At 39.5% G+C, this 5,845-nt stretch overlaps 1 non-coding gene across 1 annotated transcript; it reads left to right on the top strand.

Moving 5' to 3' along the window:
• Positions 1-3,993: 3,993 nt before the first annotated feature.
• On the top strand, positions 3,994-4,125 carry LOC138990850 (small nucleolar RNA SNORA61). The gene has a single exon (XR_011466959.1). It is a non-coding gene; the product is annotated as a small nucleolar RNA SNORA61 (small nucleolar RNA).
• The last annotated feature ends 1,720 nt before the right edge of the window (positions 4,126-5,845 follow it).

The raw sequence follows: 5,845 nt of genomic DNA, 5'->3' as shown, positions 1-5,845 counted from the left end.
TCCGGAAGCTATTTAAAGTATACAGGAGGATACATATACGTTACTTGCAAATACTATGTCATTTTATATAAGCAGCTTGAGTATCTGCAGATTGTGATATTCTCAGGGATCCTGGAACTAATCCCACAGACACTGAGTGACAACTGTATATTTGCTTTTTTTTAAATACAGAAGAATGTTACCAAAGAAGTTCTGGGTATGGTATTATAAGTGAGTTTATCTCCTGGTTTGGTAGGAAGCATATGATTTGTTAGTGAATGTTTATGACTTTTAACAATGAGAAAAATTAAAACATTATAAAATCTTACATCAACCCTGTAAGTGAAGGAAAACAATGCTTATTTGGAGAATTTTTAAACATGGGTATATTGTATCACCAAGCACTGTTTTCTCATCACTGTGGTCTGTGTTGGTCATACCTAGATCACAAAGTTCAAAGGAGTAACAGCAAAAACTAGTTCAACCGCAATTTGTCCAAAGTTACTCATTCATTTAACATGTGCTTGTCTTTTTTTTTTTTTTCCCCTTACCTGGAGACTCTTCTGGACTATAAGAATACAAAGAAAAGTTGGAAAGTCCTTGCCCTCAAAGACTCGGTCTGAAAATGGGAAGCACTGGACAATGAGGTAAACACACAACAGCAAATAGCGAAGTGAGAACAGAGGTACATACCATACAGAGAATTCAAGAGGTCAAAGAGGAAGGAAAGTCAAGTCAGGGAAGACTTAAAGGAAAACAATGAGTAAAGGAGTTTTGAAGTTTCCTAGAAGTTCTTCCGGAAGATTGAATTAGGAAAGGTCATGGTAGGGAAATAGGAAAACTCTCTTGATCCAAGAGACAGGTGAGTCCTGTTCTAGCTCTGAGATAGATAATGTAATCATTCTAAACTCCAGTGCCTTCTCCTGTCACTCTTCTAAAAGGGAGTGACAGTACCCACTTGGCAGCTTTTGAGAGTTAAGTGTAAGGGCACATGAGTGGTGTGATGAATGTGAGTCTGCCGAGACCCTTTAATCTGGAGCAAAAATATGTCATCAAAATTGATTCCATGCCTACAAGACCTCATGCTTACCCAGTCTTGTATCGCTTGTGTTACAAGCTGCTATTAGGTTTAGTATGATTATGGTGGGATCTATTATTTTAAAAAGCTTCCCTGGTGGCACAGTAGTAAAGAATCTGCCTATCAATGCAGGAGACGAGAGTTAAATCCCTGGGTAGGGAAATCCCCTGGAGGAGGAAGTGGCAACCCACTCCAGTATTCTTGCCTGGGAAATCCCATGGACAGAGGAGACTGGTGGGCTACAATCTATGGGGTTGCAAAAGAATCTGACGCAAATTAGTGACTAAGCAACAACAACAAATTATTCTAAGAGAAACAAAGATAAAGACACACTGATAGAAGCTTCTTTTGCTACATACAAATGTAGACAATTATTTGTGAGGAAGAGATGGCTGGATGGCATTACCAATGCAATGGACATGAACTTGGGCAAACCTCAGAAGATGGTGATGGACAGAGAGGCCTGGTGTGCCACAGTCCATGGGGTTGCCAAGTGTCAGACACGAGTGAGTGACTGAAGAACAGCAACAATGATACTGCATTGGTGAATTAACTTACATCGTAGAAATATGGTGAGGAAACTAGCCATGGCTAATCTAAGGGAAACTCCAGTGAGAAATGTGAACTAAAACTGAACCCCCAGAACTTCCAGAGAGCCCGTTGCACTGTTCAGAGCTAGTCATGATCAAGCAGAGGAGGCCCTCTCGAGGTGTCCCTCGAAAGTCACCTCTTAAGCTTATACAATAGTGAAGTGGATCAAGAGGATAAATCTCTTCCTGTGGAGAGGAATGGGGCTTCCCAAAGGAGCAGGAAGGGATTTTGAGAGAGCGATGTATGTTGGGAAAGGTGGAACACAGAAAAAGAAGACAGTGAGGATAAAGGAGCAGACGTATAAGACTTCCCTTCTGGAATGGTATGTTGGTTGTGATTAAGGCAGTACCTACCCAAGAGGTGTGTACTCTTCAACACAATAATCATGTTGATGAACATATTATGGACATATATCCACACTTAGAAGCATCTGTGAGGGTTTCCCCTGCCACTGCCTTGCTCTAATAGTGAAACAAAGAAATGATTTACACTTCTATTAAGAAGAAAATGGTTAGGTAAGCTAATATTGACGCAATGAAAGAATTTTAGAAATATGTTCACATGAAAAAATAACACATATACAACAGCAAAAAATGCAACCATTAGAGTCATGTTTGTGAAGAATGATGAATGATAGAATGAATGTGTGTAGCTAGATCTGCTGCTGCTGCTGCTGCTGCTGCTGCTAAGTCGCTTCAGTCGTGTCCGACTCTGTGTGACCCCATAGACGGCAGCCCACCAGGCTCCCCCGTCCCTGGGATTCTCCAGGCAAGAACACTGGAGTGGATTGCCATTTCCTTCTCCAATGCATGCATGCACGCTAAGTCGCTTCAGTCGTGTCCAACTCTGTGCAACCCTAGGGACAGCAGCCCACCAGGCTCCTCTGTCCATGGGATTCTCTAGGCAAGAACACTGGAGTGGGTTATATTTCCTTCTCTATGTGCACATATATGCAGAAGGACAAAAAAGCAAAATGACATGATATAGTATAATCTCAGATACATGGTTTTTTTCTTTTTCTTTTTAATGCACAGGAAAAGAAACAAAGCAAAATACAAAAAAAAAAAACAAAAAAACAATGCTGCTCATGTTGCCTCTGAGTGAGGAGATGCTGATTTTTCTGCTCCTGGTGAAGCCCTCCCTGCTCTGAAAGATGCAAACCTCATAGATAATGATAAGGGCAGAGATACAGACTTCGTGGAGAGTTGTCAATGCTGCTCAGCACCCAGCTCAACTATATAAAGATACCAGGAGAGGGAACATCTGCAGTTTTCCCATTCATGGTGCTGCTGTATAATTATGCTGAAGCCAAGACAACCCTTGATTCTAGAGGAAAGAGGAGAAACATTATGCTGGCAGTGTCTAGAAGCTCCTTGCTGCTGCTGCTGCTGCTAAGTCGCTCCAGTCGTGTCTGACTCTGTGCGACGCCATAGATGGCAGCCCACCAGGCTCCACCAAACCTGGGATTCTCCAGGTAAGAACACTGGAGTGGGTTTCCATTTCCTTCTCCAATGCATGAAAGTGAAAAGTGAAAGTGAAGTCACTCAGTCGTGTCCGACTCTCAGTGATCCCATGGACTGCAGCCTACCAGGCTCCTCCACCCATGGAATTTTCCAGGCAAGAGTACTGGAGTGGGGTGCCATTGCCTTAGCAGCTTTTAAAATAACCCTTGTGATACCTAATGCTGATTCATGCTGATGTATGGCAAAAACCATCACAATATTGTAAAGTAATTGCCCTCTAATTAAAAAAAAATATATATATATATATTAAAAAATAACTCTGTAAGCTAGCTCTTGGTTTACATCACAATGTCTTCTCAAACCATCCCTTCATGGTGGAGCTGCTTATACTATTGTGGCTCCACCTCTAATTACTGGATGCATTTTGTGAAAATTAATTGATATGTCAAGTGCAGGAGAGAAATTCCTGGCTAGGGAAACTGAATCGGACATGCACAGTTCAGCCACAGACGGAAACTGTTTGGAGGGCCAAAATGCCATTGAGTTGATCCGTCTTCTCTCTTTGTTTTGTCCCTCTATAAAGTCTAGAATCCCTTGGAATTTCTCCTAAATGTTGCAATGTGATACTTTTTATTTATATTCCTTAATTTTTATGCCTTTTCTATCTCTAATAATTATTTTGATTAAATGTCCCCGACCCCCTTTACCCTCACTCAAAAGTCTTGGATCTGCCCAGGGTGAGGAGTAGAACATGAAGTCAGTGCACACATGACTACACTTTTGCATTTTATACTAAGAGCATGCTTTACTTTAATAATCAAGAAAACAAGTAATATGTTATCAAGAAAATCATCATAAGGTAAAAATTTAAAAATAAATTAAACCCTCCAGTGCCCTTTCCCATTGAATCGGAATTCCGGTCTCAGTGGTCATATTAATAAAAGGAGGAATAGTAGCACTGAAGCTGTGCTCATAGTATCTGCTATATAGCATGTGGGCTAATTTCAAACAAGGTAAAAATAATATACTTAAATTTTAAAAAATAAGTAAATATTAAGATGGCTGGCATTTTCCTCAGAATTAGAAATAAATATAATTTTATATACATATGATACAATGAAAGTCTTTTATACACAGATATGTGAATGTAGACTATGCCTAAATAATCAAATAAAAATTAAAGAAAGCTTTTCTTAAGTTTATATGTCTACAGAAAGTATTTTGAAGTAATCTTTTATTGATGACTTTCTACATAATTCCCAAGACTATTACTTATGGAAAAACAGATATTCCCTTTTCTTTTCAAATGCTATCTATCTTTTAAGAATATTTACCTGGTGTCAAAAAGAGAGTCCAGAGATTTATAGTAATTATTAATCTCTTTGAAATAATCATGAAATATTTTCCCGGAATCCAATAAAATATTGATACTTAGTGATAGAACTGGAATGCAGTTGTTTTATTTCTGTACTCAATTGAGAAAGCAGGGGAATTTGGGAGGGATTCTATTGTTATCATTATTATTATTTTCGTAGTATTTCAGAAAACAACCTTAGTTTTTGATTTCCCCCATGCTCTGTGATCTTTCCTGCTACCAAAACATGCTACGGAAAGCTTTCTTAGCATCTCTTATCTCATAATGCAACCTTCAAGAGGAGAAAGAATTTTCTTTAACAATTTCAGAAACATTCTTATCATTTCTGGATAGAATTTTAGAGCTATGAAAATTTGTCTAACTGAATTTCAGCTAGTCAGCTTAACCTCCAGTCATGTTGGCCAAAACCTACTTAAGTGTTTGTTATTTTATGTCTAAAACTATGCATCAGTTCAGTTCAGTCACTAAATTGTGACTGACTCTTTGAGATCCCATGGACTGCAGCACACCAGGCTTCCCTGTCCTTCACCAACTCCCAGAGCTTACTCAAACTCGTGTCCATTGAGTCGGCGATGCCATCCAACCATCTTATCCTCTGTCGACCCCTTCTCCTCCCACCTTCAATCTTTCCCAGCATCAGGGTTTTTCCAGTGAGTCAGTTCTTCACATCAGGTGGCCAAAGTATTGGAGCTTCAGCTTCAGCATCAGTCCTTCCAAAGAATATTCAGGACTGATTTCCTTTGGGATGGACTGGTTGGATCTCCTTGCAGTCCAAGGGACTCTCAAGAGTCTACACCAACACCACAGTTCAAAAGCATCAATTCTCTGATGCTCAGTTTTCTTTATGGTCCAACTCTCACATCCATACATGACTACTGGAAAACCATAGCTTTGATAGATGGACCTTTGTAGACAAAGTAATGTCTCTGCTTTTAAATATGCTGTCTAGGTTGATCACAGCCTTTCTTCCAAGGACCAAGGATCTTTTAATTTCATGGCTGCAGTCATCATCTAAAGTGATTGTGGAGCCCAAGAAAATAAAGTCTCTCACTGTTTGCATTGCTTCCCCATCTATTTGCCATGTAGTGATGGGACTGGATGCCATGATCTTTGTTTTCTGACTGTTGAGCTTTAAGCCAACTTTTTCACTCTCCACTTTCACTTTCATCAAGAGGCTTTTGAGTTCCTCTTCACTTTCTGCCATAAGGATGGTGTCATCTGCATATCTGAGGTTATTGATATTTCTCCCAGCAATCTTGATTCCACCTTGTGCTTCACCCAGCCCATACATATATATTCTCTGTTTTTGGTGCTTTATATTGTATCTTCAAATTAAACAATTTTTAAATGAATTTTCCA

Source organism: Bos mutus, chromosome 14 (assembly GCF_027580195.1).
Source record: "Bos mutus isolate GX-2022 chromosome 14, NWIPB_WYAK_1.1, whole genome shotgun sequence".
NCBI lineage: Eukaryota > Metazoa > Chordata > Mammalia > Artiodactyla > Bovidae > Bos > Bos mutus.
Note: the sequence above shows the minus strand (reverse complement) of the source record. Positions and strands in the feature narration are given on the sequence as shown.